The sequence below is a fragment of the Conger conger genome, chromosome 9, assembly GCF_963514075.1.
Source record: "Conger conger chromosome 9, fConCon1.1, whole genome shotgun sequence".
In the NCBI taxonomy this organism is placed as follows: Eukaryota; Metazoa; Chordata; class Actinopteri; order Anguilliformes; family Congridae; genus Conger; species Conger conger.
Window position 1 is genome coordinate 48,523,444 of NC_083768.1, and position 23,911 is coordinate 48,547,354.

The window sequence follows — 23,911 nt, forward strand, 5'->3', positions numbered from 1 at the left end:
GGGAGGCCGATACACAGCGAAGAGGTGCGCATGTTGATCCGCTCTCTCCACCGGGCCCCGGGACCCAGGGCCGCCTGGCTGTGTAATCCTGCCCGGCCCCTGCAGTGCTGTTACATTCCTCTGACCGACCAGGCCTCAGCGTCAGCATCCGTTTACGCTAGAACACTGACTCGGCGCAATTTATGAAACAGGACTCTCTGAGCCACGCGCAGTCTATCCTCGTTGGCAGGAGGGTAGCGGAGCGCGAGCGAGAGTGTGAAGCATTTCTTTGGACAGTTTTCTCGGGGCCTGGAGCAAACGATTTCCAGTGCATCTTGTTTAGCACATGCCTACAGACCCGGTGCTAGACAGAAGATGGATGCAACAGTTTTCCACTGACAGCTCACTGAACAGAAGTTGGTGCCAAGTTAAAACGCTTGGAGTGGTAGCAGCATTTGTTGATGTGTCATACATACACGTACAGTATTATATCTTACCCTAATAGCACCACAGCAGAAAGAATTAATATGGCTGTGTACCTTCAATCTACATTTCAGTAGGCTGGACGTGGCTTGCACTACTTGGAAGAAATATTTAGCCTGCACCTGGAATGGTTACTATGCACAAATTTACACATGCAATTTGCTTTTCACATTTTCATTCACTCATTCATTCATTTCAGATTTGGCTTGTGCTAAGTCATAAAACCGCAGTGTGTTCAGCTCAAGTTCATAAGGTATTGTTAATAGTGTGTTGAAGTCAAATACTCATCACTCTACACCCTACCAATTACAGCCATGAAACATTGCATGTTACATAACCAGCATGTTACATAACAGTAATGGTCAAAGTGCATAGATATATACACTGTATATAATAGGGTAGTTTTCATAGGTCATGCTTAATATAGTCACCGGTGTCATCAATAAATAAAAAAATGAAACATAGCATATACAGACCCAGTTACAGATACACTTTCTTAAAGCCCCATGCATTTGTATATAGTTGAACATTTTACAACAGTACCTTGCTGCAGAACTCCAAACCCATAATCTCTGAGTTACCAGCCAGGTTTACTAATCACTCTACAACATGGCTACCTGTAGACATGTGCAACGTGTCTGTTATGATTCTTGGACCCCGGCCATGGTCACCCAAGACCAATATTGCACATTGAGGACTGAATATTTCTACATAATGTTACGCTGTATGGTTTTTAGGTATTCAGTCATTCAAATTCAAACTATTTTGCCATATGCCATGTTCAACCTATATGTATTTTACCACATCTTCTCTATTCAGTTGACTCAATCAGAAACAATAACAATAAAAAGCTATACTCAGCCTTTCGGTCATTAAAAAAAGCTTTACTCATGGCTTATATGAGCGAGCTGCGCAAGGTGTCCTCCAGCAATGCTGTAGCTAGGCGAATATTTTCACATGCATGAAGAATGTTTCCGTCAGGGTGGGGAGAGCTGACCCAGTTTGGTTGACATGCAGCTGAAGCAAGTTGCGCGGCGGCACAGCGTGTGCATTTTTAATAGCAGCCTCTCGCGTGCTCGCGTAGAGAAAGACTGTTGCGCTCTCGAACCTTCGACGCTTAATTGCGAGAGGTGAACCAAAATGCTTTACTTTTGACTTCTTGTCATGAGCTATTTGCAGTTTTTAAGATGCGCATCTTTAAGCTAGGGCAGCCCAGTTAAATCAGATTCAAGGGCTTTGTCACTCTCGGTTGCCTTCACGCGGTATGGTGTGCCTGTTGCTGCCGCTAGCTGGCTATACTACGTTACTTTTACAGCTTTAAAACGAAATGCTGCATAAGGCCTGACACCAGATCTCTTTTTTATTGTATCTCCAACAGCCCTGCAGTGACATTTCGACATTCGGATGTTTAGAGCAGGACTGGTGCACTTGTTCCAGACTCTGCTGTATTTATGAGGAATAAAAACATCATGAATATTCAATGAAAGTAAGGAGCAGGGACCCGCTACAATCAGCTTTGATCTAAATTAGCGCAAACCAGATTGTTAGCCAAAACCACTGGAGCGATACTGGAGAGCATCTAATGGCTTTTCCACACCATATTTACATGCACACCGCTGTTGCATCAGTCCAATCCGAATATAGATGAAATTCATCGATATGATCAAATGTTTGTCTGTCACATCCGCTCGACAAACATGGATGGTTTATCTGCAATCCGATTAAATGCCTGGAAATATGTGGAATAAAAGAAGACTGGCAATCATCCGATAAAACAGAACAAAATGCAAACAGTCTGACTGCCCACTGTACACTCTTGGAGACTATTTTCAATGGAAAGCATGTGTGATCCTTTCAGGAAGTAGGCGGCTACATGTACATAAGTGCATGAATATAAAGTAAAAAATGTGTTTAAGATTTATGAAAGTGACACTTCTTTAATCCAATGTTTTAAAATCCAACTGCATTTAATGGAGCAATCAACTGGTGCCCTTGCTTCAAAGGTCATGCAGACTTTATATTTTAATCAGATATTTAATCAGATATCAGCATATGTACAATATAAAAAATATTTGAAATGAATGTAAAAATAATGAGTAAATCAAAGGTATTTAAGTCAACATAAAACTTTATTATTATTATTTTTTACATCTTGAAGTCTCTCTCTTACATCAATTCATCAAAGCAACCAAAAATATACATATACATAAAAGCAAAGTGTGTCAAATCATTATTTGAATATTTAATATTATTGTGTTTAAAACTTGACCTCTATATATACATAGTGCAAAAGGGCTGGTTGTATTGCAATCATAAATGTGGCAGACAAAAATACTACTGAAAAAATATATATTTCTTCAATTCACAGGGGCTTTTATTTTCAAACAAAGAGCCATATGGTGGCTTATGCCAAAGGTAGATAAACAATTAGAAATATAAAGCCTACTTCTAACAAGGTGCCATAGGCTATTCAATTCTTGAAATATTCTTCTAAAATGCATTACATGCTGCTTATAATGTGAAGGTATTCATTTTATGTTTTCATTTTTTTTCCTTTCCCTCTGAAACAGCAATTAATTATCTTTTGTGAACTTAATGTGCTGTCTGTGTTATGAACTTTCATTTACAAGTAAAGTTACAGTGAGCATTCCGCAGATGGTGATTGGCAATATGACATTACCTGAGGAAGATTGAGCCTCATCAACATTCCAAAAATACCCTATTTGACAGACTTCACAGCAAAACAAAATGTCCAATTAAAATTTTGCAAATAGCGTATACCGTGAATACTCAATCTTACCCAGAAAAGAGCCAGTGTGGTTGCAGACCTTTGAATAACAACCTTTACTTGGTGTGTAACCAAGCAGTTACTCACCTGAGTCTACTAATCAAGGCCCTTAGTAAAGACTCTAGTGGTTGATTAGTAGAATCAGGTGTGTTACTGCTCGGTTGGAACAAAAGCCTGCATCCACACTGGCTCTTTCTGGGAAAGATTGAGTATCCCTGGTGTAAACGATGCTAAATTTAAAATGTTGTGAGCTAGCTTGCTCATGAGTACAAGGCTACAAAAGCCCTTGTTTTTATTGTTTATTGGGAGTCCTTTTGTGGCATGTAGCTGTGGTATAAGCAGGATAATGTACAGCAAATGGATCAATTGTTTCAAATAAGCCCCTTCAGGGTGATTAAGATCCCTCCGCCACGCATTGGGATTGCATCAACACGTTGAGGCTTATTTCACAAAAATTGTCTTGTTCACTGTACATTATCCCTTACATATTTAACTACATTATACATCTGTGGGCGGCACGGATGGTGCAGTGGGTAGCACTGCCGCCTCACAGCAAGGAGGTCCTGGGTTCGAATCCCCGTCGGCCGGGGCCTCTCTGTGTGGAGTTTGCATGTTCTCCCCGTGTCTGTGTGGGTTTCCTCCGGGTACTCCGGTTTCCTCCCACAGTCCAAAGACATGCATGTTAGGCTGATTGGAGAGTCTAAATTGCCCGTAGGTATGAGTGTGTGAGTGAATGGTGTGTGTGCCCTGTGATGGACTGGCGACCTGTCCAGGGTGTATTCCTGCCTTTCGCCCAATGTATGCTGGGATAGGCTCCAGCCCCCTGCGACCCTGTTCAGGATAAGCGGGTTCAGATAATGGATGGATGGATGGATATACATCTGTGCATGCAGCCAGCAAAAGTATCATCCTCCTTTCCATAACTCCATGGGATGGAAAATCCAAAATCATAGGCCATGGTTGCCTATTTACACACTTGCACAATTTCCAAATGGCTTAAGTTGAATTTTTTTCTTACATTTTGCCCTCCATTTGATACCTTTAACCCAGGGGTGCATAGCAAGGGCCGATCGGCTTCAGGAATTTTGTGCCAAATTCTGCTCTTAATTATTTAATTAGCTAAATAATGTCTTGATCAGACGTGTGTATATTCACCGGCTACAGCTGCAGACTGCAAGTGTATCCTAAAGATTGTACTGTGCTCAAGTACAGGAGTGAACCAACATCATTTCTATAGCTGTCAGAAAATACATTAAGGTAATTGGTTGGAACAAAAACCACCTCACATACCAGCCCTTCAGGACCAGAGTTGTTCACCCCTGCTTTAACCGTATTTAGGTATCGAGTTGCCAAAGAAGAGAGAGAGTAATGTGAGAACAATGACAGATGACAGTGAGTGATATTGGGGTACAGTGAAATCAGCTCAAGGTCACAGACACATATACTGCAATTCTTTGTGCTAGCTATGATGAGTTTTAGTTTGTTTTTTAGTGACCTCTTGTGATGTATCAACCTGAAGGATGTGCGATTTCATTGGCTCATTGGGGTCAGTGACACTCCAAAAACATATAAGACTGCGAGGAAGAACTTTTGGGAAAGGAAACTGTCAATGGGTGATTAAGTATACATATGGGAGATAACAATATATTAACTTTTTTTATAATGAATATTTATTTGATCACATTTGCAGTTGTCTCTGCACTGTCAGTGGATTAGCTCATCTGCCAATGGTCAGTCTGTTCCCAGGTGCAGTCAACTACAGAATACCGATACCACTGCAGTAATGCACTCAGTTTACTAGGCATTTATTAGACTTATTTTTCATGCTTATTGGTCTTCTGCTGCTATAGCCCATCCATTTCATGTGTTGTTCAATGTGTTGTATGTGCAGCAATGTTCTTCTGCATACCAATGTGATTATTTGAGTTTATTTGCGTCACCTTCCTGTCAGCTTGAATCTAACCATTCTCCGCTGACCTCTTATTAACAAGACGTTTTCACCTACTGCCACTGACTGGATGTTTTTTTTTTCTCTTGTATCATTCTCTGTAAACTCTGCAGACTGTTGTGCATGAAACTCCCAGGAGATCATCAGTTTCTGAGATACCAACGCCAACAATCATTCCACAGTCAAAGTCACTTAGATCACATTTCTTCCCTATTCTGATGTTTGGTCTGAAAGACAGCTGAACCTCTTGACCAGGTCTGCATGCCTTTTGGCATTGAGGTGCTGCCACATAATTCGCTGATTCGATATTTGCATTTACAAGCCGGTGAACAGGTCTACCTAATAAAGTGCTCACTGACGCTTGGCTTCAAAGCGTCTCAACTGGCAAAGGCTCGCCACTAGCAAAGGCTTGGCCTTACAGTCAAAAGTTCCATTAATGTGAGTTTAATCAATGGCGGATTCCAACAGGCTTCCAGCTGTTAGCGAGAGATGCACGTTTCCTCTGATCAGCATTAACTCTCTTGTTTCACTGTGTGGTCTGCAGGATACAAAATGGCCACTCACTCACAGACAAGCGTACTAGAGGGGTGCCTTTCAGCCGCACTGCTCCTGCTGTGCAGGAACGGCTGGCAGTACCGTGACGCGAGAGGCACAATTGCTGATTCCAAATTAGGGAGAAGTGGTGGCGGGGGTTTCGACAAATAGAGTGAGCTCCATAATGTTTGGGACAAAGATGTATTTTTTTTTTCTTGCTTTAGCTCTGCACTACACAATTTTAGATTTGCTATCAAACCCTTGAAACGTGGTTAAACATTATGGAGCTCATAGTCTATAATGTAACACATTCATTATAATATTTTTCTTTCATTTTGATTAGATTTTCACTTTAAATGATATGTTGTGAGACATCACATTTTACTAAAGAACTTTGAAAAAATGATGTCTTCATCTTTCTCCTTAAGGTGTGAATTTGCTTTGGATTTATAAAGATCTCATAACAGAATACCTAATAAATGATTCATTAAGGTTTCAGGACAATATTGTGTACTCAGGTAAACACATAAACAAGAATTAGATGAAGAGCCCAGAGTGGGATAAATGTATTTTGAGATGGGCAGTTTTATGCAGGTCAGGACAGACACGGGCAAAACGTTGTGACAAACGTCTCCGTCTCCCCTCTTGGGAAGCACTGACACAATAACCTGTAGCACACCTTCTGATTTTACAAAGAGTGGGAATTGACTTTGTGACACTGACATGATCTGTGGGAACCTCAGTCTGCCAACACTGATATCTGCCAGCTCTTTGTGCAGTGTGCACTCTGAGCCAATGACGGAGACGAGATCCTTGCTATTCCTCATTCTGCAGTGCGGACAGACAGATGTTCAACTGCAGCCACCGCACCAGGATATGCCTTTCTCCAAGTCTTCATTTTCAAATTTATTTTTTTTATTCTAAATGTTCGCATGCAGTGTAAGTAGCTACACGCATCTCGTATGTGAAGAATGTTTGATTCCATGCCTCAGGGTTACATTACTTTACATTACATTACATTAATGGCATTTGGCAGACACTCTTATCCAGAGCGACGTACAGTTGATTAGACTAAGCAGGAGACAATCCTCCCCTGGAGCAATGCTGGGTTAAGGGCCTTGCTCAAGGGCCCAACGGCTGTGCGGGTCTTATTGTGGCTACACCAGGATTAGAACCACCAACCTTGTGGTTCCCAGTCATTTACCTTAACCACTACGCTACAGGCCGCCGTTAATGTTTGTCCCTTTTTAGTGCAGTGCTGCACTTGGACCATGGCTGTGTAAACAGTGTTCTGAAAGTCCAGAATGCATTGCACCTAAAGCCTCCCATCACTCCATTGCCAGGGTGCATATTGTTTTATAAACATTTGTCACCATGTTGTAATTCATCATCCTTTCTTACCTCCTATTTCCATTGTCATATGAATTACAAATTCTCCCTACAGGCATTATAGTCCCAATTTGTTGCTTTTTTTAGTAGTGTGAAGTGTGTCACGTTTGAGACAAGCCGAGTGTACCATCTGCTGATGTCTGAATCAAGACAAGCATCTGAAATTCCAGCGGAGTCAAAACCAATAGCATCGCTGGCATTCAAATGTGACTGTCAGCAGATCTGCGACTGCAAAAAAAAGGCGTTTTAGAGGTGATTTATATAACTGCTACGTCTGTATCTGATGACGGGCTTTAGCCGTGTCCTTCAGTAGTACTGCTCATTGCGTGACACAGACCAGGCAAAGATAGCATGGGCTGCTTCGGAGGTGTGATGTAAAAGAGAACAGAAGGAGGTGAGAGAGACCAGAGACTAGCGCGGGAGCCAGAGAACACAGTTCAGAGTAAATAGCTGCTGTAGAATCCTTTTTTTTTTGCTTTCCCAATTTTTCCCACTGAGAGCACCCCTGAAACAAACCGCCCTTTGTTTCATGTCTGCCTGGGCTTTTCAGCAGCGGTGAGGATTCTAAAAGGTGTTAAGAATCGGATTTGGATGCCCCCCCCCCCCTCCCCCCACACACACACACACACACACACACACACACTCCCAGTTGTTGGGTGCGGTGAGCAGAACTGTTTTCCTGGCTGTGTCTCAGAGGGCTTATCCAACCGTCCGTTGTACTGTGCAGCTGGGGGGTTGTACCCGCATTTTATGCACAGAGAATGTAGCAGAATAGAGCACGGCCATTTTGTTGGCTCACAGAGAGGTGTGTGGCAGGCTCTGGGCAGAGATGGACAACTGTTGGCCACTGAAATGGGTCCAGTTTAAGGATGCAGTGAGGACTTCTGAGAAGGGAGAGTTGAGGGGAACAAGTGGTTGAAAGAGAGGGCAGAGGGATTCTAAGGACTCTTCCCTATCAGAGCGTGTACGAAGCCAACACAATAAATGCTCAGTGTAATTACCTCTCGCTCACCACCCCCCCTTCCCCCCACCAACAAATGCTATTGCGATTTGTCAGAATTCAGAAAGGTTACCTATTAATCATAGCAGCTTTCTGCTTTGTTAAACCATAGCAAGGCCTGCTCAAAAATATAGGGCATCCTCTGCTTATAAATTAATTGAAAAGAAAATATATCTGGATGTGACATTCTTTTCATGTACGAGGTACAAAGACTACTTAACCTTTTTCCCTTTGGAGTTTAGTGTCTCGTTTGTAGCCAAGGTGTGATACATGTTATATTTACGGGTGCAACTTACACCTACATGTTTGCAATTGGTGATTTTGGTGTTTCTCTTTTTGCACCATTCTCTTGTAAAACACTGCCAGCCAAATGATGGATGGAGGGATGCCTGTTGAACATTGTACTGTCATATTTCCATATGTATGCATATCTTTTCTGATTCTTTTTCTCTATATTCCTTTTTATTTATCACATTATTTGCAAAAGAACAGCAGAGTACCCCAGAAAAAGGTTTGTTGATGCATGTAATATTTTCTGCATGGCTCTTTCTTTTAAAAGCAATGTAATATAACAGTAGCTTATAATCTGTATGAATTTGATATGTATTAATTTTTTTTGCGTGGGTGGGTCACTGACCAGGGTGTCCTTCGTTGACTCTGTGGACGTGTTTTAAAAATGCATCATTTTGTACAGTAAGTAATCGTTTGGAGAACAAAAGGAGAGGTGACCCTTTTTTGCAAAGTTAGCAAGTGTCTGATCAGCAGATGCAGATTGGTTCGGGATGCAGTTGAACATTAGCTCATTCTGCAGTGCAGTGAAGCCCCGTTCTGCTTTCATTAGAGGGCTGGTCTCCCCATGGCATGTACTCCTCCAGGATTACCTGCATCTCTCCTAATTAGGGGATTTTTAAAAATCTTGCAATCACTGCTATTCAAGCTGTTCGGAGTGGGGAAATGAAGATAGGTTGTCATGCTAGCATTGCATTTTAACACTGAGGACGGAGAGGGAGAGGAGGAGAAGGTTTGTGTTGTGCTGAGTGCTGAGAATCATTGATATCAAAAGCATTTGCACCAGCTTGACCCTAAAATCCAAAAATCGGAATAGCAGAAGAGTCACTTCTTTGCCAATTAACACAAGGCAACTGGAATTTTTCCACAAATCTGTCCTTGATACACACATACACGGTCCCCCTACATTTACTGTATAGTCCCCCTAAAAACGTGCATGATATCATCACAGGAGTCAGAGTGCAGGGTCAGTGACCCTGGAGGAGTTTGCTCAAGGGCACTTCACTGGTGTTGGTGGGCCCCGCAGATGCAACACCAGCCACCCTCCAGTTGCTAGCCTTCAACTGGAATCCAAGGCTGATCCAACTGGAATCCGTCTGGCCATGCTGGGATTGACCTACCATCCTTCCAGCTGACAGTCTGCATATTTGCCTTGAAGCCACCGGCTGCCCCAAAGTTCCAACATCAACCATATGGTTGCTTGATATCCAAACTTCATATTTAAACTATTCTTAATAGTCTTTTATCCTTGTTTTCAAGTTCTCTTTCACATGTTGTAACCATTAAGTGGCCAGATAATTGTACATGTGGATTGTAGAACCATTGTGGTCGTTCAATTTACAGTAAAATCCCCTGTGGATGAACTGTATGACTTCACAAAACTATCCTCTGTGGGTATCAACTCAGTGATCACTTTAATAGGTACACATGTACACCAGCTCATTAGTGTAAATATAGAATCACCCAATCATGTGGCAGCAACTCACTGGATAAAAGCATGCTGTCATGAGTCAAAAGGTTCAGTTGTTGTTTAGACCAAACATCAGAATGGGGAAGAAATCTGATCTAAGTGACATTAACCGTGGAATGGGGAGGGTGGTTTAATAGCTCAGGAACTGCTCCTGGGATATTGACGCACAACAGTCTCGGTTTACAGAGAATTGTGTGAAAAACTAAAATCATCCACTGAGTGGAAGTTCTGTAGGTGAAGACACCTTGTTAATGAGAGAGGTCAGAGGAGAATGGCCAGGCTGGTTTAAGCTGACAGCGGTCACTGAGTATATATGCAGTGTTCACATCTATTTTGCTTTCTGCTATTTAGCACATTTTTATCCGGAGGAACTTACGATGCAAACCTAATTTTGTCGACTTTCAGTTAAAAATATACAATATGCACTGTCTAAACTGCTGAAAAGCCAGCATTTTCACCTTCTTGCAAATGTGTGAGATTTTGGGGGCTGGACAAGCGAGTATGAGATCAAAGCTCACTGCATGAGCCAAGGGTGATACACAATGTTATCAGCAATTATAGTACTTCTATTTAAATAGGATATTCTGTAGTCTTTGTTTGTGTGTCTGTGCACGTGCGTGTGTGCATAAGCGGGGGTTTGGGGAGGGGGGTGGGGGCTTGCAGAGGGTGAGGAGAAAGGGGTCTGTAAGAGGGCCCCTACATCTTGATTAGCTATAATGTAGCCTTGTACCGCATGCACTGATTCCAAATTATTTACTTAATTATTCATTCACAGCCAGCAATGTACCTCTACGTGATTTAAAATATGTTCATACTTCGTACATAGCCTATACGTTTGCTAATTCCACCCAATAAGTTTGCTTATCTGCTTAGCCCTAATGAGGTTTCTGTAACAGAATGTGCAGACATGCACAGTGGTTTTCCAACATTGCTGGGTCATATGGCCCCCCTTAAACTGCCTTTGAAACCCATGTTCTAATACCCAAGCCTCGCCCCAGTGTGTGTTTGTGTGTGAGCGTGCGTGTGTGCATGCATGTGTGCGTGATTCAGTGGCGTTTGCTAAATGGAAACTGCAAAACAAAAATGTTCAAACTTGATCTGAACACCCACCTCCCAAGTTATTGAGAAGGCTGGTTAAATTACACAAGAAACTTTTACTCACTTTTTGTGGGTGTTAATTTGAAACCCAAGAAGAAGAAGGTGATACAAAGTGAAAAATAACAGTGCATTACATGAACAAAAACACACAGAAACAATAAGGAGACCCAGAGAGCAAACAGAACATATAACTTTCTCCTACAAAAAGAAGGTAGAAGAGAAGAAAAGACTAGAACCTTTTTGATGGAACATTGGAATCATATTGCTGAGGCAGTTGATTTTAAATTCTGATAGCTAACTAGCTTATAGCATTGTTTTACCTACCTGATTACATAGCTGTAAAATGGAGTCATATAGGCAGAAAGACTGTGGTACGAAATGTAAGAATACTTCTTTGCGTCCTACACATTCGAGAGAGGGCAGATAAGTACAGCAAGCTGCACAGTCATTGCATTAGAGGTGTGGGAGTCTGAGCTGATGAGTCATTGTGAGGGATTTCTTTCTGAAGTAAGCGCTCCCCTCCCCCCTCCAGGTGGCTCTACATGGGCACATGCCTGCCATTATATGGGCAAGCACCTGCCATCCTGTGGGCCCACTGGCCACTGTTAACACGGGCAGGATTTGTTCCAGAATGTTCCGTTCCCTTTTGTACCTCCTTCATGAATGCTACGGTTACTTATGGAGAGAACACGTAAAGTATTCTGCAAACAGTCACTGTGCTGCTAAATGTTCACTAGCATTGTAAACGCAGACATGCACATTTTGATAACTTGCGAGAAGGTCTTTGTTAAGAAAAATGTACATAAAAATGTCCTCGACTCACCGTTTACATGTACACATTGCATCCAGTGAGTGCGGAGTCTGTTCATAGGGAGTCTGTTCAAAATGAACAAAGCTTCTTAATAGCAGTCAGGAAGACACAGTACATACAGAGCACCAGAGAAGACAACCATGTTATCTGGCGTTACAGCATGTTGCATAGAGCATAGCTATGTTTCCCTGTATTACTTGAGCATACTGTACTCCCCAGCAGCGGTGCTGACCACCCTGAAGCCGATACCACCGGCCAGTGCAGCGTGGCAGAAACGCGGCGCGGAGGGGCCGAATGTGACCGTGGTGTAAAAACGTGCGTTCTGGGGTGACGCTCGGAGCATCCGCCCTGTTCCAGCAGTCAGCGTGGTGCTGTTTTCAGCTCCACTGACTCCTGGGCTGAGCCCGAGCCCCCGCGATTCCATCTCAGCGCTCAGCACTCTGATCAATTCAGCGGTCCCTGATGGGGAAATCAAGCGCATCATGTTCTTTGCAGTGATACACATGCGCTCTGGAACACGCGAGCACACACACAGCGCCAACACATATGCACATACACACACTCACGCACATGCACACACATGCACACACATGCACGTACACACACACACACTCACCCACACACACACAGCGCACACACACATGCACATACGCGTACACACACTCACACACATGCTCACACATACAAACACATATCCCCCAATACACACACAGAAATACACACACACACATACACACATGCATGCACACACGCATGCACACAGACACACACTCACACACATGCAGGCGCACACACACACACGCACACACATGCAAAGACACACATACGCACACACAAAAATACACTCAAACATATATCCCCCAACACACACACATATACACTCACACACACATATGCATGCATAAAAACATATTACCCAACACACACACAAACACACAGACAAACATGTAGATATGTGCAGTATGAATGCACTCAATCACATTTCCTTGTGTTTCTCTAGTGGTACACACGCTTTGAACACCACATAACAGGATTGTCTCCTCCCGGTGCTGTGTATGCACCGCGTCTCTTCCTGACTGCCATTAAAACACAGGTCTGCCACGGCTTCTCCACCGGGAAGAGGCAGTTTTGAGGGTTTTGACCTCTGTGACCTTCGCACATGGAAAAAAAAGGGCTATTTTTTGTGCTTTTTTTGTGAAAGGCATCACATTGCTGCAGCTCTGCTTGATTGGCTGCCTTCGCGGGAATATGGCGTCACGAGCAGCGGGATCTGGCAGGCGGCGAGAGTAAAACAGCAGTGCGATGCCACAGGTCGGCTTCGAGCAGCGGGTGAAATCCAGGGCACAGGCTAATGGAACGTCTTTCATCCAAGAATGATTTACGCAGGGCTCAGCAAAATTCCCCAACCAAAGTTTGAAGATGATAAAAGAGGTTTATTAAAAGTCTCGCTGGACTATTTTTGTTAACAAAAGAAATATATTTGATATTGTTTTAACAACAAAGGACAAGCAAATACAGTATGCAGCTTTTTAAAAAATATGTAACCCATATTTTAATTTTGATAAGATATAGTAAGTTTCAGTGATTTATTACTCGCCAGATTGTTTTTTAACACTTCCATCCTTAAATATTCAAAGAAAGAATGTATACATCATGGCAGGAATTTAACACCTTCCAGGTCACAAGGAGGAATAAGGAAATAAGTATGTAAGTACAGTAAGTGAGTAAGTAAGTATGTAAGTAAGTAAGTAAGGATTTTTAAACGATTGGAACAGTGTACGTTTCAGTACCCGTCCACCTCTTTCTGGAGCGCAGCTGCCAGATATCTAGTGTGGGTTAGGGGGAGGGCGTGGGTCATGAGCCTGGTTCACTGGTTGGGTGCTCCTTCCAAATTCATAAATACATACATTGCAAAAATATGTTTGTATTAATAAAATCCAGGTTATTGTATGCTGGGAAGTGGTCGGTGTGTCACCATTTTGGCACTGAATATGCAATAAGATTTTTCATAATCAATCAAACTGCCAAGTTCAGATGGAACACCCACTTGAGATATCTGGCACTCCATATCCAGGACAATTATCTGGAGCGGCCTTGGATCTAACTAAAATGAATTTGACTTCCTCTTCACTTTGCTGTGAAGCCTGTGGACCCATTCACAGACATTCACATTCACAGACACTGTCCATGTGGCACAAACCCGACTGTGTTGCCACAGACACATTGCACTTTTCTCCTGTAGCACCGAGTGCTTCTGTGCAGTACCTCCGTCCCTTTAAAAAACTGAATGACATATGGAACAAGCTTTTACATATCCGCTTAAATATCAGTTTAAATTCAGTTGTCAGGGACGTTTTGTAAAATAGACACCCCAGCTGGATTTTACATTCTCGTGTTGAGAAGCTTCTACATGGCTACCCATGAATGACACTAAAAAGATTTTTCTTTTCTGTAATGGACACGTCATTAGACCAGACTGTCAGGTTTAATCATCTTGGGGAGAGATATCCTAAGAACAGTCTCACTCTACCTCTTATGAAGGGACCACTACTCAGTGTGGTTTCTTCCAAATTCATTAGTCATTCAGAAGACTCTGCGAGATAATTCTATAGAGATTGGCATATGTCAACAGAGTAACTGCATTTGTCTTTTATAACTGAGATGGTCTATTTCATATCACAAAAACATTACAAAAGTGCTTTTGGCATTGTCCTATTTGCAGTCTGAGGAGCTAAAGGCTCTGAATGGTCATGAAAAACCGTAAAACTGAAGAGAAATCTAATCTTCGCTTTATTTGCTCTATATTTTCCAGCTATGGTACCTTTTCAGGGTAATGTTAAATGATAATGAACAACATGAGATAATATTAATAGCTGCCACAGGGTTACGGAATGAGACAGTCACACTCCCATGGAGAACACACTAAGAATGTCACAAACAAGTTTACTGTTTACACCAATTCTTTTGAATGTTGATCAAATGTTACAGGGGAAAGAATGGCTTGACTGGTTCACGGCTATCATGTGACTTACTTTCCATTGATTTATCGAGACAGTTACCAAATGCTGCCATTTTCTAGTTACAGTATTGCTCCTGATTTCTATGGCTTCTTAATTAAATTAGTCATCGTACACAACATATGCATGTGGAAATTGTAGAATACCAAACAACTCCTTTTAACCCTTGGGTCCATTTAATTCCTTTAAAACACTAAAGGAACTGGACCTAACCTTCCAACACTGATTGAAATTGGACAAATCAGCATTGATGAAGGATTCAGAATAGTTTTAGAAATAATAACGAGAAAAAAAATGGCTATTTAAAAAGATTTTTTTTTAGACCATACAGATGATATAATGGCCAATTACAGCACCAGCGGCCCAGCGGGAAAACTCCCGCCCCTCCCGATGACCAATCTGACTGTGGACTAGATAATAGAAATGAGGCAACAAGCATGCAAAATCCCTTTGTCAACCATCAGCATGGGAGAACTAAAGAACAGACGAGACAGACGGCAATTGTGTGGTAATGGGTACAAAAATACATTAGTGGTTAAACATATCACTTAGCACTGTAAGTGTAATAATACAAAATATAAAGCATGCAATGGTTACACACTTGTGGGAAGAGGACACAAGTGTGTGTTGTCCTCACGGATGGTGCAGATGATGGTGAGGGAGGTCATAAAGAACCCAAGGATCACAGTTTAAGAATTGCTGATTGGTTGCATCTTGGGGTCAATAAGTAAACAAAGTAAACTACCTCCATAGTCTATACCCCCAAACTCGTTGGAAGGGTGGCACGAAGACAGCTCTCATTAAGCACAATAAACAAAACCAAGCATCTGGAGATTTGCAATTTGAGTGATATGGTCAGATGAGACCAAAATGATACGTTTTGGACTTGCACACCATTAACATGTTTGGCAGCAAAGGAGGAATGCATAGGAGAAGTACCTAATACCTACAGTCTGAGGAAACTGAGACTTGGTCAGAGGAAGATTGTCCAACAGGACAATGCTATCAAAGTCCATACAGAAATGGTTAAGAAAAAACAATACCCATGTCTGCCATCTCCAGACTTACGTCTCCAGACTTACCTCCCATGAAAAACCTGCGGTGAATCTGAAGAGAAGACAGAGGTCCATAAGCCCAAACTAGAGGAGCACCGAAACCATTTTTTCAGAACCGATCCAAGTACCTCCATAAATCTGGAACAGAATTAATGGTAAAAAAAACATTTAATGTGACATTTGGCAACCTACAAATGAGAAAATGTAGCCTGTGCGCACATGCAAATTTAAGTCATTGACAACCCAGGTGAAACTTTTCATAACTCTTCGGGCAAATGTGTCAGCGTTGAACTCTAAACTAAATTCCTGAGAACTTTTTAAGCTTGGCAGGATGGTGTGTCAGTGAGAAATTGGAAACGCATCCAAAATTCATTTGAAATGATCCCCCTTTAGCTGGTGTTTTGCATAATTTATCCTGATAGAGACGTTGTTTTTCCCACATATCAGTTGCATTTGTACTGAAAGCTCTTCTCTATGAACAATTTGGAAGGTATGAACAAAGGAACAATGCCTGCCTTTCACATTTGCTTAAAACAAATCTGTTTTTTTGGGGTTTTTTTGCCATTGTACTCTGTGTGTCAAGGGGTCATTTCTACAAATAAACTATGTCAATCTGGTGAAAGACAATCCTGAAAATAGAGTGAATCATTCTGGTTAATGCACTTTGGATACATCTGAATACATGCTTTTGGTTTAAAATATAGTATCCTTTGAGAATATCACGTTCTTGCACGTGTTCGTGCAGTATCACAATTCTGTGAAACAGCTGCAATTAATAAATTCATTTATATATGAATATTTCATCGACCATACACGTTGTAAACATAATAATTGGGTATTTATTAATTTCACATGTGTATGTGCATATAAAAAGTGCTAATTATTTTATTTATGTAGTCTTTCTGACTACTTCAATAAAAGAAACAGCGTAGACCTTTTACATTACACTGCTTACTCTACACATTTTTCCATGCATGATATACAATGTATACTTTATTAATTTCAGATTTGCATCCATTTTACACAGGCCTGTTACAATACATTTGGCATAGGCTGTAAAACAACAATCGCTATACTGTAGCAATATCACAATAAATCTATTTAAATGCCAATTATACAGATTGTACTACTTTTTCTTCTCAGTGAAAACTTCATATTTTTTTCAAATGGCTCAAATGTTATTTCAGACCAGTAATTTATTATACCTTGAATTTCCATATCAAAACAAAATGGGTTTTACCCCGCAAGTATGTAAAGTGGGTTTAACATATAAACAGAATGGCTACAAAGGCAGTTAAATTATAATCTGCACTAATCTGCACTTTATTATAACAGACTCAGTCTGGTTCCCCAAAGACATGACATGTCAGATCATTCTGAGCACTGGCTGAGTCACCGAGGGCCACATGTTTGAATTTCTATATTTGGTTGAATGCGAATAGCTACTTTCATTGTTTTGCCAGAAGGTCTATTTTACTGTTTGAAAAAACACATCCCAATGTCTGAATGAAGATGATGAGAAGTTGTAAATATTAATTCACCGCGCCAAGGGTTTTCAACCAGTTTTGATTCAGGGACCCTCACCCAGGCTCAAAGACATCCCGGGGACCCCCATCACGAGTTAGAAAATTGGGGGGCTGGAGGGGAGGGGTTGCACACACACCGACTGAGTGGTATCGCGGCCCGGCGAAGGGAAGATTAGGGGGCGTTTGAGAGTGCGATGTAATCGTGTGGACCCCCTATGGTACATTTGCAGACCCCCTGTTGAAACCCCAGGGTACAGAGTAATAATTGCGACCAGACGTCTGATAGCTGAGAATTCCTACATTGCTGGAGTATCAATCGTTTATTGAAATTCCCATGGCATGTACAGCGAGCAGGGGGTTCCCCGATATCCACATTCCCAATACGCCTCACGCAGTGCAGACCATCTTATCGTGCCCTTCTCTAATTGACTAAATTAATCCCTGCCTCCCCTCACCAGCCAATGTATAATGAATGTTCTCATACAAAATGGCCGATATGCACCCAGTAAGAGTTACCAGACATATGGAAGAGGGGTGCAAAAAATGGCAAAAATAAACTCACTGAGCACTTTATTAGGAACATTTACTTTATTACACCTACTTATTCATACGATTATCTAATCAGCCAATTGTGTGGCAGCAGTGCAATGCATACAATCATGTAGATACGGGTCAGAAGCTTCAGTTAATGTTCACATCAACCATCAGAATGGAGACAAAATGTGATCTAAGTGACTTTGACCGTGGGATGAGTGTTGGTGGGTTGGGTGGGTTGAAACTGCTGATCTCCTGGGATTTTCACACACACTCGTCTCTAGAGTTTGCAAAGAATGGTGCGAAAAACAAAAAAACATCCAGTGACGTTCCGTAGACAGAAACGCCTTGTTAATGAGAAACATCAGAGGAGAACGGCCAGACTGTCAAAGATGACAGGAAGGTGACAGTAATGTGAATAATCACACATTAGAACAGTGGTATGCAGAAGAGCATCTCTGAACACACAACACATCATAACTAAGTGGATAGGCTACAGCAGTAGAAGTCTAAAAAATAAGTACCTAATAAAATGCTTGGTGAGTGTATGTACCTTTTGAAAAAATATTTTCTCAGCTGGTGTGTGAACTGCAAATTAGTATAGTTCTGTTATGCACTCCCAATTATTCTCATGCGACCAGCATTTTTGGCTGGGGATGGGGGTGTTTACAGCTGACAGGACAGTTGCATGGGCAGCCAACGTTGCCACAATTATTATAGCTTTTAAGATTGAACGACTGTTCTCCTCTTGTAATTGCTTTATAGTTGCAAGGTAGACATAACCACTGGCTGCCTACGATCAGCAATATGTAGCAAGTGGTTATGTCCACCTTGCATAAAATAATATCTGGGATCATAAGGTAGCTCGATATAATAGGTAAAATCTCACTGAATAGAGGAGACATACCTGGTTGAAGGTTAAATGGGAAAGGGGACTCTAATCATGATGTAATGACATTTAAAACTGGCAACGGCATTATGGGTAACATCCTGACACTGAGCTTGTTACAGCTCACTCTAAGAACACTGTTATTATATTTAAGTTTCGACATCATGTGCTTTCAAATTGTTAATGTTAAATAAACATTGGAGCCAGCAGTCTGCATTCTAAAATATCCCAAAATGAACTAAATAGACTGTCAGAATGAGAATTGTCTTGTACATTTAAGGAAAGGTAATGTTTATTCCATTAAGAGCTTATCCTAAGATGAGTCTTGAGTATCATTTCAAATGATACTCAGTTCAGGTTTGTTAAGAAATGTCAAAATTGCAAATAATAAATTAATAAATAAATAAATATATATGCACAGGACAGGTAAATGGTAAATGGTTGGCATTTATATAGCGCCTTTATCCAAAGCGCTGTACAATTGATGCTTCTCATTCACCCATTCATACACACACTCACACACCAACGGCGATTGGCTGCCATGCAAGGCACCGACCAGCTCATCAGGAGCATTTAGGGGTTAGGTGTCTTGCTCAGGGGCACTGCCGCCTCACAGCAAGGAGGTCCTGGGTTTGAATCCCCGTCGGCCGGGGCCTCTCTGTGCGGAGTTCGCATGGTCTCCCCGTGTTTGCGTGGGTTTCCTCCGGGTACTCCGGTTTCCTCCCACAGTCCAAAGACATGCAGGTTAGGCTGATTGGAGAGTCTAAATTGCCCGTAGGTATGAGTGTGTGAGTGAATGGTGTGTGTGCCCTGTGATGGACTGGCGACCTATCCAGGGTGTATTCCTGCCTTTCGCCCAATGTATGCTGGGATAGGCTCCAGCCCCCCTGCGACCCTGTTCAGGATAAGCGGGTTAAGATAATGAACGAATGAATGAATAATAATATTGTGTGTTTTATTATTTCCCATGTACATATTGCCATTCCTCGTGTTATTTGTATTCTCGCACCGTTAAAAATGATGAACCCTTGCATTCCATACCTTGACGTCCACCTCGCCACACAGAACAGGATGTGACCGAGCGATGTCATCCTTCCACGGCGACAGGTGAGAGATTGTACCCAGCGTTGAATAACCCCGGCGGAAGCGAACAACCCGCGCTCTGCTTCACATCGGCAGCCGGGCCGGAGAGCCCCGGCAGCCCTGCCCAGGAGCTGGCGAAGGTGCGTGGGCTGATTTGTAGGTTGTGCTGGGGCTCTATTACACGTCATTACTCGGGGGCGCAGGGGCCCATAAATCGGGCGGGGGAAGCGGAAACATGCTGCTCGTGCTACGGGGGGGGGAGGCTGTCAAGGTCGCTCGGGCCGGGGCGAAAGTGATCGAGCGCTGAGGGGACATTAAAACAGCCCGTTTGTCAGATTTAGAGAGCGGGGGAGCGCCGTTAGCCGCTAGGGGCGTCGGCTTCCTGCCCGCGCCGCTTTGAAGAGCGTGCGGAGAGGGCCGCAGGCGGGCGCAGGAACAGCACGCGCGTTTACCTGTGTGTGCGTGTGAGTGTGTGTGTGTGCACCTGTGCGTATTGTGTTATTGAGCACTAACGTGCATTCGGTTTTGTTTACATTTGTATGTGCGTGATAAAATATTCATTATTAGCTCAACTAATTAGCACATACAAATGTTCAGCATGAACACAACTCTAACAATCTTAAACGATGGTCAGCTATCGTTTATGAAAAGATGAAGCGTTGATTTAACACTGAACAATTCACTGTGTGTTCAGCATTAACACAACTCTAACAATTTTAAACGATGGTCAGCTACCATTTATAAAGGGATAAAGCGATGATTTAACGCTGAACAATTTGTGTGTTTTCTGGGCAGGCATACAGTATATCTCTGTTTACACACATGGTGTATGGATGCGTATGCATATGCGCATACTTATTTCTGCGTGTGCCTGCGCATACGTGCGTGTGCATCACGCGTGTGTGTGCATATACGCGCGTACGTGCGAGCGTCTGCGTGTAATTCCCCGGAGCGCTCTCATTAAAGGGGTACCTCGTCTGCCTGCCACTGCCTTAGGAGCACAGTGGGAGAGAGGGCCGGGATGATTCAGTCAGGATGCTGTTTAGGGTTTACCGTGGCAGTAAATTAATTGGAGTCACATCCGCGGACCTGCACCATTTCATATGCAGCCGCGGTCTTTTGTGTGTCACAGAACTTACACGTCATTTTTAAACGCTCTATCTCTATAAATAGGACTAAAATGCAACCCGGCAGAGCAGTGCCAGTTAGTGGGTTTTTTTTTTTTGATGTCATTTAGATGATTCAAATGATTTGGATAAGCTTGATCTCATCTGTAATTTTAAAGGAGGGCACAGCTGAGGCAATTTTTCTTTTTTACCCATAATGCTCCAGGTACACTTACCAAAATGTAAAGGAGGATATTATCATATTTTCTGGGTTGTGTTGTGTTTAATGCAGCCCGGGCCCAATGCACATCATTTACACGACAAAGGCTACAGACCTAGCCTGAGCTTTTCAAGATGCTTTAAACTGACAACTCTCTCAGCGACAAAGAGAGCGCTCGCCTTGCTGAGAAAATGCTCGGCTGCTGAATCTACCCATTAGTGCAAATGCATTGAGCATAGTGACCAGGAGTGAGACACAGCTCCTATCACTAACAGGAGTGTCGAGATTCATGTGGGCAAGAGGACATTTCTGTTTTATGAACTTTTTCAAAATATTTCTGATGTCCGTGGGGAAAAAAACCAATTAATGAGAGTTTACTGTCTTTTCACTGCAGCCTATCATGCTGTATGTGTTTATGCTTTTTATAATTTTTGTATTTATGGGTGCAATTTAAAATGACTGTAATTTGGACATTAAATTTGGCTCTGTGTAGGCCTGTGAACACGTCACAGGTTACTGGGAGTCGACTTACTGCTGCATCCCGGATGCATGGGGTTGTTCTCAGTTTTCATCGACCGCACAGGAAACCACGTCTGCTAGCGTCCGTGAGGTAGATCCACATATACCCTAGAGTAGCTCGCACGGAGAGAAAAGGGATGAGTTTGCACTTTCTGAAAACACAGGTGTAGCAGAAAATTGTCCCCTCGCTGCCTTTTTACGGTCCTTCTAAGATGGCCGTCGTATGGCTGAACTACAATACAATGTATCCGAATGACAAGAAAATGACCAACAGACCTAAAAATGTTGCTACCAGACAAATTGGCAGTTACCTCCTCCCCTATTCATGGCCTACAGGGAGCTTGTAGTTCGGTTGACTTCATTTCTGAAAATCCTCCTGTATATTTATCACGTGTCAACAGCTGGAGACCTTGTTGGCACGTGGCACGGTGTTAAGTCTCGGCGCTGGGAGGGCAGTCATCAGAAGCATTGGTATTCAGGGAGGCTGTGCCCACGGAGGAAGGGGGGGGAGTGAGATCTCACGGTGTGCTCTCCTCAGACGTTTTCCACCACCACAAGCTCCATACCAATTTTCACGCCGGAGCTCGCCGGTCTCGCGGTTTAGCCGCCAGAACGCCGGAGGGAGCCCAGATCGCTCACACCTCCGCCGATTCGCACCCTTCGGGTGGCCTTCCGTCCGACGGCGGCGTTCCGGCTCGGAAGACCGCCGTCCGCAGCTGCCTGCCTCTCGTCGGCCGAGCTCGCCGTCCGACGCGTAGACCACACGGACGCGCTCCCCGCATGCTGAGGAGAGAGAACCGCTCCTGGAGGAATGTGAACAGCAAGGCACAGGCATTCATTTTTCACAAATGAATGACTTTCCTCCGGTGATTCCCGGGTCATTGAACAGAAGTGCACGTCATAGTCTATGTATATTTAATAAAAAGAAAAGAAAAAAAAATGATGGGGAAGATAATTTTTCATTATTCACTATGCCCAGTGGTTAATTGCCTAATATGTTATTTTTAATTCATAACACTGCTAGACAATAGGTACTTCTCTTTTACCTCACAAACACCAGATAAGATACATCTGACACATACAGCTGCATGTGCATGTAATGTAGGTCTTATATATTTTATGAATGTTATATGTATATATTTTATATAAGCAGAGTGACATAAGAGAATAAATGTATATGTTGTTTACTGCAGGCAGAATAATGGTTTTATATCATAGACTCAAACCCCTCAATAAATCTGTTGCACTGTCTGCGACTTCTATAAGCAAACAATTAACCTTTAGACAAGACGTCTGGCTGTCATAACTACAGCAGGGATTATTCACGCCTCATCCTCCTTGTACCCTTTCATTTTGATATATTTACTTACAATTAGTGTCCGCTCTTTCATGCGCAATTGATTGAGTGCTTTCAGTCAAAGGATTGAGCATCTCCTTTCACTTCTTTTCTCAGAATGAATATTGGCAGCAGGAGATTGTTAATGAAAGTGTTCTCTTTGGTGCCATTTTCATGGTCAGAAGGTGTTGATGGGGAGAGCTAGAAGTACGCTACTCCATGTTTTTTGAAGGGAAGTTCAATATTAGTTATGTTGTTCGGAACAAAAGGGTAAGTTGTGAGAAGATTCAGTCACAAACATCACCTCAGCATCTCAAAGTCCAATGCTTATGTTATGTTTATGAAGGCTTTACCTAGGCTTCATAAATCATTTATAAGCAACACTTTGTTTAAAGTGTGACCTAATTGGATCATTAACTCATGTACAGATCCTCTATGTTCAGCATAATTAAATCAGCTGAACAATTAACTGTTCAATGGCTGATTGTTTTCCTCTGGCACTTGGCAGTGCTACACAGGAGAGATCAAGGTCAAGTCACTTCTGTTTTTCATATTGATGGGGCTCTATTGCTGTGTTAAGCAATGATTCGAAATGTTGCCTGATGGCTGGCTAAATTCAGTTTCTTTTGTCATTTTCTTGTAATTTTGCCTAATGAGTGCGGTTTGAGGTGTGGTGAGTGTTTGTACGCTATGACTCATCAAGCCAACCACTGACAACCACATCACGAAGGGTGTAAATCAAAGTCGCAAAAAAACAGGCACAATTCACAAACCAATCTTTCTCCAAAATGTTTCTCAGTCATCAGTCTCCAAACAGCGAATACAATCTGGTGCCAG